Here is a 12,818-nt window from a genome sequence, read left to right on the forward strand (position 1 = left end):
GGCCCCCTAAGTGTTAGGTATTATGTTTATTTGCCAATGAAAGCCTTCCATCTACTGAAATCAACTTGTTCTTTGGGATTAAAAAAATAGCTCAAACCCCCATCCTATACACAATATATTCTGCAGTATCACTGAGGTATTCTTGGGACCTTTCATGACATCCTTAACTCCACTCTTCCAACTGAATTCTCAATAGTCTCTTTACATCACATCTTTGTACATTGTTACCTTGATTCCTTCAGTTCCCCCAAGGATGGCCCATAGAAGAGTGCATAGCAAAACTTTACTGCAGTTTAGGGTTAAATGAGGTGTTGGGAAGATTATCACATGATGAAAACAAACCAAAAAGTCAAAAATCTATATTCTTGAAGATTCACTGTTTATTCTCTTTTCTCATTATTTCCAGAGACTCAAAGCACTTCCATCCAGCCAGGTTCCTACCCTGCAATGACCCAGCAATTCCACTATTATGCATTTCTTTAAAATAAATAAAATTATATGATCTTAAAAAGATCTGTAGAAAATATTTAAGGCAACTGTATTCATAGTAGCCCAAACCTGGAGGCAACTCTAATATCCTTCAACAGATAAATAAATTATGGTACAATGGGAGATTTTTGCTGTAATGGCCACCCATTTATTTTGACACCCATAATTTTTATAACAAAACTAATATGAACAGAGAGACTTGAAAAATTTGGCCAAACAAGAACTCCTAACTGTTCTTGGAACCTGCCACATCAATGTGAATAACCCAGATTGCCCAGATGGATGACTAAATATGTGAGACCACAAGTATGTGGTCTATTCCTCATCACCTCAACGAACAATCAGTCAACCCTGGGGAAAAAAGCTGCCTAGATGATTGACAGCCAACCACAGATGCATGAAAGAACTCAACCAGGTCTGGCAAAAGAACTGCCGTGTGAACTCAGCCCAAAGTGCTAAGCCACACAATAATGAGCAAAAAATGAGTGACTGTTGTTTCAAACTAAATTTGGGGGAGATTTGTTATGTAGCAAAAAAACTTATATATGTACAATATTTATACAATATGTATTTTTTTTACATCATATGTTGCATATACATTGTATAATATTTGTACAATGGAATGTCAGTTGAAAATAAGATAATTATTGGACATGCAATATCTTGGATTAATCTCAAACCTAGTATGATCAGTGAAAGAAGCCAGGCACAAAGCACTGTGATTCTATCTGTATGAAGAGCAAGGCCTGGAAAAACTGTTCTTTGTTATTGAAATCAGAACAGTGGTGACCTAATGGGTGGGGTGGGGATAGGAGGAATGGTGACAGGAAAGTGTCCGGAGGGAACTTTCTAGGATGATAGGAATATTCTTAGGGAGTCTTCAGAATGCTCATAGCCCATCTTAAGAGATCAAATGCAAAAAATGAATTACGATAAGTTGAATTAAGTTGTACAATACCGGTATTGAACCCAGAGCAAGGAATACCTAGCTGTGCCTTTTGGCACTTAGGAAATAATTCCCTGAAAAGTAGTCTTGAAGTGGCACATGCTGCATGTAGGCACTGTTTATGTGGTGTTGAATTTCGTTTGTTGGATAGGGAAATGCCTAATGAGGAAAGATGACAGTATCAAACAGTATGGCATGTATATTGGTATTGGAGGAACTGCAGAGAGATTTAATATGGAAGAGGAAAGGGGAGCCATAAGAGCTGGGGCTCGAAGGGAAGGCTTGAGCCAATCAGTGTGTTTTTGAATGCTTTGCCATCAGTTATTTATCTTATGAGCAAGGAGAGCCATTGATCAGATTTTCAGACTCTTAAAAACATTCCACCCCAATGACTTTCCACCTAATGTGACACTCACCTTGCTCACCAGTAGTAAACTGAAGGCAATTAGTGGCTCACCGATATACTTCAAATATAAAAAGCTCACTCTGGTGTGTAGAAGCATATATAAACAATTCAGAGGCGGACTATAAAATCATGATGGATCGGAACCACTGAAAGAGAACTGAAATGGTAGTTAAATGAGTGGGAGGGTCCCTCCAGTTCCACATACTCCATGTTTCCCATGAGCCGCATTCAACTCCTCTGTGGTTTGTCTGGTAGCTGAGCCAGTTTGTTCCTTGCTGTTTCCAAGCTTTGCTCATCAAAAGCTATATACTATGCTCCACATCCAAATTTCCAACTTGGAAAACTAGGTGAACTTTATTTCAGGGTTTTTTTTTTTTTCTGAACGTGAATTCACTCTGATTTTCAATATCTTATGTTTCCTTCACTTGAGGGTGTTGTCAGTTTTGCCTTTGGACAAGTTAGCAATCCTATGTAAGAGTGAAAAATACAGGATTTGGGATTTCTGAATATGGATGCAAGTCCTCTCCTTACTGTCTCTTCATTTTAGGACATAATTTAATTTCTCTAAGCCTCAATTTTGTCATTCATAAATAATGGATAATGATAGAAACTCTCTTCTTGGTTCTCGAAAAAAGAAATAGGACGAGAGCTGTAAAGAACTTAGCGTATGCCCAGAATACAGGAAGTGTTCCAACAATGCTAGCTATTACCTTAAATATCAATCACTAGCCTTTCTTCTCCTGCCTTCCATGATGTGCAGTTATAAAGGTAACTGGTTGTTTTGAGGTTTAAACATTGAGAAATGGAAAAGCAAAACACACAAATACACTAGCAGTTTTTCCCAGTTTATATATTCCTAAGTGGTAATGATCATGCTACCAGTAGTTAATGAATTCCTTTCACTCTGAGGTGGTTGACAGCATCTTTAAACCTCGTATTAGCTATGAGTTATGTAGAAAGAAGATAATTTAGGATTTATGTTGAAAGAAGGTAGCTCAGATAGAAAGATGAAATGAGTCAGTGAAGAACACCAATCATAGCCAAGTTTTGTCTCCAGAGTTATTAAGTCCAACGAGATTGTACTGCGGGACACAGGTAGGGTGCATGGGCCTCTTCAGTGACACTTTGATCCAGTTTTGTGCCTTTTAAAATTGCTTTGGAGAGAAATTGGTCTTCAGATTTGTGTCTTCCTCATTCCACATCTTACTGCCCTTGGGGGTTCTCTTTCTGTAGCCACTTTCACTCTCCTTCATCTTCCTTTGCCACATATTGCAGCGAATACTTTGCTTTGGAAGCAAGCTTCATTGAATGCTACATTAAATACCTTTTCATAGAGCACAAAGCTTATTTCCACAGATGTCATGATAAAGGGACCGGTTGCTCTAAGGTTCCTATTTAACTATATCTTCAAAACCCTAATAATACATCTAAGTTTACTATAACATTTTGAAGCAACTTTTCTCTCTTGCTGATATGTCCTGATGTTGTATTTTTATTTCATTTTTCTTCTTTTTTACTACAGTGAGAGCACTATTCCTGTTGGCACTATTTTTATATAATATTATTCAAAAAATTATTTTTGATAATGGTGAGTTCGTCATTTCACACCCTTTCTGACAGTTGTTTACAAAAAGAAAAAATGTCTTATGAAGATTTGTCCAAGTTAGGTAACATTAACTCTTCCTTACATCCCTTCCTTACATTCCTTACCCCTAACCTGTTCTGGACCAAGAATCCCGGGCTATGAGAGAATAGCATGTGCTTCCAAACCATGGAGACATCCAAGCTGGCCATGTCAAAATATGCATAAAGCCAGCAAGGAGTTTGAGGTCAGACTTGTAGTTTGCCTAATGAGGTTCCTGAGATCCATCTGTATTTGTTGACTCAGCCTCTGTTTCTATAAGGGAACATTTGAATGGAAGTCAACTTCTAGTCTGGAAGATGAAAACTGATCAGTTCCAAAAACGTGTCTAATGGGATCTTGTCTAACTAGTATCCTAAGATGAAATTGGAAGGAATGATTTCTGCCTAGACAGAGGCCTTGTGATGACATACATGCATGTGTATTACTCTACAGATCCTAGATGGCCCCATATTCCTCTAGAAACATGGGCAAGACCGAATCTTAGTGACCAAAGATAATGTCTTATTCAGCATCCTCCAAATATTAAACAGCCTGCTTTATTTCTTCACAGTAACTTCAACAAGCAAGAATACAGGATATTTACTAATCTAGCATAGGTGGAGATGTTCACTTTGCCCTTTGACAAGTGCTAATTTAATAACTTGTGTACACAGAAAACATCTGAATGGACTTACGATTTCCAAATTTTTATTTCTAAAGAATAATAATTTACTCATTAGCACTTTTGAAAATCTCTGAGGTGAAGGGTTTACTGAGGTCCTCTGGTCTTCAGTGATGTTCCCAGGAAGCAGTCACCCATCAGCTTCCCTGGGGAGCTTTCTGATCATTGTCCTCATCATCACAATGTTTACTGAGAACTTCCTGTGAGCCAGGAAGTATACTCATCCTCATTCCTCTACATCCTTTCGCAGTGTGGTGACAATTCTGTTGGGTCTCTCTCTTCAATTACCGTGCCAGCATTGAATATTGTCAGAATTTCGAAGATGAAGGAAGCCATTCACCTCCCTCCTTCTACATATAGGAATTCTCTCCACATAGCCTAGAACCACACTGCTTGTTTGGGTATCCTTCATATAATTACAAAATTGGGTTATCAGATCATGTTGTCCTCAAGTGTTTTTAAATGTCACACAGAACAGAACTTAAGGTGAGACCCTAAAGCATGCCCACTGGCCCACTGAAACTGCTTTCCAACTCTAAACTGATCTCTTCATCATTGCTCTTTTTAGAGTCCACATCTGGAACCAGATATAGATCCAGTGTGTTTTTCCCATGCATATTCTATACATATATATATTCATAGCCCCATGATGTCATTTCACTTATGATTTCTTGAAATATGGTATTGTAATATGTTGCTGCAGGACCAGATGCATTATATATTCTAAGTTTTCCTTATCTTCTAATCAACACCTCTGAAAAAGAGAGATGTTAATATAGTTTAGCACCGTTTTTAAATACAGGTTATTTTTGCAACTAGTATTCCAATACAATTCTCCTACTGTGTTTAGAAGAATCTGGCCTTGTATTTTCATTATCATCACTGGGACAGCATATGCCCTCCAATGAAATACAATGAACATTGTTAACCTAGCTATTAATACTGGCATTCCTAAGATGGGCTAATTTATCTTTGCATATGTCTTACTTTTTACACAATTAATTTAGCTTTAGGTTCCCTATTATCTCTGTGCAAAAATTATGCTATTTGTACATTTGCTCACAAAGGAATTACATACTTCTGTCCAAAATTTCTGCCAGACATTGCTGATTGTTTATATTTTGCAAAACGCTTTAAAATTGCACTTTCTTTCTCAAATGTTTTCATACAGTAAATCAGGATCTCTATTATATGTGACACATACACAATCTCCAACTAAGTTTCATGATTAAAATAGTAGGATGTTGCTGATAGGTTGCTTCTTGCATTTCCCAATCACTTCCTTTTTTATTGAGATATACTTGACACAAAACATGTGTTAGTTTTAGATGTGCAACATAATGCCAGTTACTTCCAATGAACCGTTTTGGCTAAGGACTCCCAGTATGGCTCGTACCACAAAACCTGAAGCCATCTTGTGGCAGTTCTATTTCCCTAGGTCAGCCATTTATTCAATCGCCTCCCAGCCAGTATATGTATACAACAGGTACACTACTGCTCTCAATACTATTTTTTCCTCATCCCCACTCTGTGCACCCCAACAGTTGCCTCACCAATATGGTTTTTAAAACTAATCTGTTATTCAAACTGAGACAGATATTAACCGTGATGACACCTGAATTTTATCAGTTGAAACAATAAATGCCTGCCTGAATATCTTCTGCTTTGCCAACCTTACTAATAGACTAGACTCATTTGAACTCAAGGTAACTTTTTGATAAGTTTGGCTTAAAGAAATCTACCAGTCTCCAGAGGCCAATTTATAAAGGGAATTATTGGTTAAGCCAGGGCTGGCATTTGGTTCAGTCCATTTCCCAGCTTTAAGTAGATAATACAAGTCTGCTTGTACATCTACTTTTATTTAATCTTTTCAAAAATGTTTAATACAGTCATGCTTGATGATGCAGTGCAATACCTAAAGGCTGGTGTTAAGATATGTTTCTGATCCTCTGAAAAGCGTTTCTGACTCAGTAGGCTGTGAACATTCACAATAGCTCTAAAAGCAATCCTCTTTGAGTTACTGTAGGTTGATAACTGCACCTAGATTATTAATAGCAAAGAAAATTTGCAGCATGCTCCATAACAGGCCAGCCAGTGGAATAGTGTGGGATAAGAATCATCTGGTGGACAACAGAGATGATACAGCAGCTCACATTAAAAATATTTCATATAAAAGACCTTCATTAATAACACTGATATAATCATATTAGAATCTTTTGCTGAAGCAATCTGGAATTGTGTAGACAGATAAGATACAAAAGAGCAAGTACAATCATTTTCAGCTTAAAAGTATATTTTGTGAGGGCATGATATCCTTCTGTGCAAACTCATATTCCAAAAAACATGGGCTTATAGCATCTGAATTATGAATTCAGAACAAAAATAGATGATTTAATTGAAATGAAACATAGAACTAATTTATTTGAGAATGAAATCATTGCAGATAAAAAAGTAGTTTTTGCTACCTCCCATCTACACACCCAGTATTAAAAAGTGTTGAATGATGATTCTATATTGTACATCAAAAACTATCTTGGACTTTCATGTTGGTCTAAGAGCTTATAGTTAAAATATCTTTGTACTCAAGAAGACAACTATATCTACCTTGTTTAAATATATTTGCAATTTTGAAATTATAATACAAAATATTGTCAACATAAATAATAGTTGTCTAAAACACAGTGTTTTTAAATTAAACTTTGTATCATAAGGTAATTATAAATCATGTAATTGTATGAAATAATACAGAGAGATCCTGTGTACCCTTTACCCAGTTTCCCCAATGGTAACATCTTGCAAAGCTATAGGGCAATATCACTATCAGGATACTGACATTGATGCAGCCATGGTACAGAGCAGTTCTATCACAAGGATTACTCATGTTGCCTCGTTACGGCAACATCCACTTTCCTATGACCCCACCACCACTTACTCTTAGTACCTACCAACCACTAAACTGCTCTACAATTCTATAATTTCATCATGTCAAGAATGTTATATAAATGGAATCACACTGTGTATAACCTTTTGGTATTGGCTTTTTTCACTCAGCATAATTTGGTGGAAATGCATGGAGGTCACTACATGTATCAATAGTTCCTTCCTTTTATTGCTGAGTAGGATTCCATGATAAGGACATAGCACCATTTGTTTAACTACTCACCCACTAAAAGATACCTGGGTTGTATGCAGTTTTTGGCTATTTTGGATAAAGCTGCTATAAACAGTAGTGTACAGGTATTTGTGCAAACATGTCTTCATTTCTCTGGGATAAACAGAAGTGCAACTGTTGGGTTGTATTATAGTGGTGTGTTTAGTTTTTTTAAGAAACCTCCAAAGTATTTCCCAAAATAGCTATACATATATATTTCCCTCTTTCTGCTTTCAAGATTTTTGTCTCTGATTGTCCAAAGATTGACTATCATGTATCTTGGTGTGAATTTATTGGGTTTATACTGTTCTAGCTTCACTCAGCTTCTTGAATATGTAAATACAGGTCTTTTGTCAAACTTAGGAAGTTTTTAGTCACTGTTTCTTTTTTTTCTGTTTTTTAAATGTGTTATTTTTTTAATTAAAGTATAGTTGATATACAATCTTATATTGGTTTCATCTATACAACATAGTGGTTCAACAGTTACTCATATTATTAAATCCTCATCCACACTAGTTGACTGTCAACATAGGAAGATACTACAGAAAATCATTGGCTATATTCTCCGTGCTGTACTACCAACCCATGACCAACTTACATTATGATTGAGAATGTTTGCAGTCACTATTCCTCTGAGTACCTTTTCAGTTTTGCTCTTTTTCCCTTCCCTTTTAAGGGCTCTGATGACACAATGCTAGCTGTTTTGTTATCATCTCACAGGTCCCTGGAACTGTTCCTTTTTTCCAGTCTTCTTTTTTCTGTCTTGTCCACATTGGGTAATTGCTATTGTTCTATCTTCAAGTTCACTGATTCTTTCCTGTCTCCTCCATTCTGCAGTTGAGATTTTTTTTTATTTTGGTTATTACATTTTTTCAGTTCTCAATTTTCAGTTTGGTTCTCTTTTATATCTTCTCTTTCTTTGCCAAGACTATTTTTTAAATTTATTTCAAGTGCATTCATAATTGCTTGTTGAAACATTCTTGTGACAGCTATTTTAAAATATTTTTCAGATAATTCTAACATCTGTCATTCCACTCTTCCATTGATTGTTTTTTCTCATCCACTTTGAGATACTCCTTATTAGTATCACGAGTACTTTTAAATTAAAAAAGAACATTTGTGGTATTGTATTATGAGACTCTAGATTTTTCTTAAACCTTCTGTTTTAGCTGGGTTCCTCTATACTATTTTGGCAGAGGAAGGAGAGACTCTAACTCATAACTGCCAAGTGGGGGAAAAGTTCAGGTTCCTCACTCAACCTCCAGTGAAATGCATGGTGGGGAAGGGCTGGGAGGTAGTGGAATTTTTTGCTATCTGCCCTGCTTTCACTGAATCCTCCATGTCTAGGAAAGGTACCAGTGCCTCATTACTGCTCCAGGTGGCTTCATCTGACAACATGGGACAGGGGATTGGCCTCATTACTGCTAGGTATTTGTGAAAATCCTGGTTCTCCACTAAGCCTCCTCTGACACCACCCCAGGAAGGAGGGGTGCCTCCTCACTACAGAGTGAGGCTACAAGTCTAGATTCCCTGTGTGGTCTCTACTGACACTGGGGAGGGGAGGCTTCATTTTTCCTGGCAGGAATGCAAGTCCAGGACCCCTGCCTGATTTCTCATGCACCACACACAGCCTGGTGAAAGACTTCCAACTCTTTGCTGCTGTAGATGGAGCTACAGGTTTTTTTCTATGGTGTTGGCTAAAGAAGAGCTATTATTGCCTTAAATTTTTTTATTTTGCTATGCTGTCGCTTTCCTGGTCCTTTGGCTAGAAAAAAACAAGCTTTTGGGGGGGCTTTTTTATCTGTACCCATGGGCATTTCTGGGCTTGGACTTCAGTTCCAAGTGTATATAAAAAGAAAGAAAAATAGGGAAGTCACTCCTGTGTCCTTTCTGGGTGCCAAGGTTCCTAGACAGTCTACATTCTTTCCACCTTTCAGAGTCTTCTTGTGTTTGTTATATATAAAACTTCCAGGGATTTTAGCTGTACTTAGTGGGAGGGCTAAGGAAAAATATGTCTGCTTCAACTTTCTAGAAAGAGAAGTCCAAAAGATAGTATTTTAAACATTAAAGTTGTTACATTTTCAATTACTATAATTGAGTCTTTAAATACTTACCAAAAGCCTTCATTTTCCTCTTATCTATTAGCTTCTAAGTGAATTCCTGGGACATACAATCATAATTTGGTTTGTAGATGCAAAAAAGAATTATAATCTGATTTAGTTATAGAGAGAAAGTATCATTTCCTTTCTACCAGTAATGATATCAAGATCTGTAATTCTCTATCAGGTGAATTAGAACTGAACAAATCATATTATTTGAATCAAGGTGAAAGGATGAATAAAAATGAAAAGACTTACGCTTAGCTCTGCTTTGAATGCCAATGACTAAAACAACTAGAATATTTTGATTTTTCAGAAGTTGATAATTGTATGGTTGCTTAGTATAATACCACTGGTATCTTTCATTATTATTCTAGTCACCTGTAAGTCAGAAACAGAATAAAATGATTTTATTTTAATTCCAGGTACTCAGATCTACTATGACAGTGTGATCACAGTTCTCTGATTTGGGCACCATTATTCCCCTTCACATCATCCAAACTCCTGTGAACTGGAGCTGCTTTCTCCTCCCTGAACATAATCTACAGCTTCCCAAAACTTCTCTGAGTTCTTGAAGATGTTCTCTCCTTTCCCATGATAACTCCTTCTCAAAGCCCTCCCATCTCTCAAACTCTATCTCCAAAGGGCCAACCTGCAACCTACAACGTAAAGCAGGATTTACTTTTGTATCAAAGGAGCTCCCCTGACAGTTAAAGAATGCAACTGAATGCAACTGGCATGGATTGCTAGTTCCTGGGGGAGGCAACACTCTTATTCAGTCTTAAAGGATTGGTTAGAATTACTGAAAAATGCAAAGTGAGCAGGGAGGGAAGAAAGGAGGCATAGGGCATTCACATGCTCTGTCGGCAGAATGGGTTAGTAAGTTAAAAAACAGAGGAGGGAAGCCATCTGATATATGTCAGCAAACTATCAACAGCTTACTACTGGTGTTGGGAAGGAATCTGGTTCAGAGATGCAGTGAAGTCAGAGTGAAAACAAAGTCAAGAAAGCAAAGTAAGCTTCATTGTACCCTGTGAAAGAGTAACAGAGTGGGCCTACCTGAGATTAGACAGGGAGACTCCAACTGCTTACTGTAAGGATTTTTATGGGGCTTTTGGCAGGACAGAGAAGTCCTTGATTGACAGTCTTTGGCCTTGGAGGCCTGATCTAATTGGTACAATGAAGACATGGGCTGTGCTCTGATGTTTTTCTTTATCTGGGGAGTGTTTGTGTTCTGATAGTTTTCTTTATTTGGGGAATTGGTCTTCATATGAGGAATATCTGGACATTTCAAGTCACTCCTGGCCTTTGAAACTTCAAGTGATTAACTAATTCTCTGAGTCCTTTCTGGCTCTCTGGTTGTATCTGGTTAACTCTTTGAGTCCCTTTTAGTGGGCTTTACTGGCTTTATTCTCTCTCCAACCTGCTCATGTCTGTCTTTCTACCTAACACTGGCATCAATTCCAAGACTAGGAGTGGTAGCAAAAGAGGCTAGAAAAGAAATTGGGTATCACAGTAGGAAGAATTTGTGTTCCATGAAAAATTGTATGCATTTTCAGAAGATGGAGTATTTCTTATGTGTATTGTGTAGAAAATAGCAGAGTTAGATTTGCAGTTTGATACACACTCAGAGCCCTCACATCACAGTCCTAATCTTCCTTCACAGATTTTATTTCCATTGCTCTTATATGAGGTCCCCAAACTCTTAGGTAGAACTATTGGCTTCTCTCTCTGACCACAAAGCATACCTTTCCCTCTTGGTGAACTCACTCTGAAAAAGCAAAACCCATTTTATCTCTTCTGTGCAAAAATATATATACTGTTCTTATAAGGATGGCTGTGAGAACTAATGAGCTAACTCCTGAAAGCACCCAGTTTACTGTTTGTCACTTAGTAGACACTCAATGGTCTTCCCTCCCCCTGACATTTATCTAAATCTGCTCTGAATTACATGTGTATGTGGATCCCTGCTACAAAATTGAAAATTCCTTAGGGATAACACTATTTCTAAAACAGTGGCTCTAACCAAGGGTAAATTTTTCCTTTAAGGGACAAATGGCCACATCTGCAGACATTTTTGACTGTCTCGATTGTCAACTGTCTTGACTGTAGGAGGTTACTAGTTAAGCATCCTATAACACACAACAGAGTCTACAAAAAAGAATTATCCAACCCAAAATGTCACCAAAGTTGAGAAACCCTGACTTAGTTCATCTTGGCATCCCAGGTAGCAATTAGCAAAGCTGCACATTCAGCTGCACATAGGAAAGCATTCAGAGTCTTTAGAAATTATTTGAAACCCTTTTTCTGCAAGCAAATTTTATAAATTGTTATGAGGGAGTAAAAATGAAATTAAAAATCTATATGGTGTAAGTAAATTAGAAGGTAACAGGAAATACAAATCTTGATTAATTTTGGGAAAATAATTTCCATTTGTTTTTAGGGGTAACCAATTTAAAGGCTGAAATTCTCTTAATCAGCAAGCTTTTGTAATGAAATGCAGCAGGATTTACTCTTGTATCAAAGGAGCTCCCCTGACAGTTAAAGAATGCAACTGAATACAGTTAAAAGATCACTGGTAAGCAGAATACAGTGCCTTGGCTGTATTCTGGGAGAGCAGTACAGTTAATAACCTAGAATCTTGTGACACTTTCATGAGAAGTTTAAACTTACTGGCCCTGACTCTCAGAATTTATCAATATTCCTTACCTAGATTTTCATTTGCAAGTAATGATGTGGTGAATGAAAATCAAAAGAAACATTTGTAATTGGGAAAAAGTTGCTTTGTAGATAATTTGAGTACTATTTATAACTGAAGAAAAGAGATTAACTATTGATAAATCCATAGCGTTTGCACAGATACGAAGGACTTTATGCGGAGGAAGGAGAGGAGCTCTAGGCAGTTCTCAAGGGACACAACCAAAGCCACAGCCTCTTTGCTTAGCCACAATCAGATGCAAACCCCAGTGGCATGGTACCCATGGATGATTAGAGCACTTTCATGGGTCCTGGTGGATAAAGGATTGAGAAGTATTAGCTTAGTCTGTTTTTTCAGTACCCGTGAAAATGCTCAAATCACTGTGTGATTTTATTTGGTCAAATCAAAATCTTTGCTAAAGCCAAATAGGAGACCCTGGTTTTTAATAGTACCCCGAACTCTAAAGATAAGCTCCATAAAAACAATGATCTTGATTATTTAATTCTATGAAGAAATAGTTCTCATTATCACTATTTTCTTGCCAATAACAACATATCATTCAAAGAGAAAAATGCAGAATTGATGATTTTTCTGAGATAATAAAAAAAAGAAAACTGACTCTGCTAATATCACATCAGTGGTATTCTTATTTAGCTCTCTACTATGTGTACTGGTTCATCTATTATATTTGTGGGTGGGAAGGCAGGGGATACACATTCCTTT

The 12,818-nt window shown here is 37.1% G+C and overlaps 1 protein-coding gene across 4 annotated transcripts in view; it reads left to right on the forward strand.

The window, feature by feature from the left end:
- NKAIN2 (sodium/potassium transporting ATPase interacting 2) overlaps nt 1–12,818 on the forward strand; it is a 1,075,019-nt gene that overhangs the window by 1,035,704 nt on the left and 26,497 nt on the right. The gene's annotated exons all lie outside the window — the stretch shown is intronic.

The sequence above is a fragment of the Manis javanica genome, chromosome 13 (assembly GCF_040802235.1).
Source record: "Manis javanica isolate MJ-LG chromosome 13, MJ_LKY, whole genome shotgun sequence".
Taxonomy (NCBI): Eukaryota; Metazoa; Chordata; class Mammalia; order Pholidota; family Manidae; genus Manis; species Manis javanica.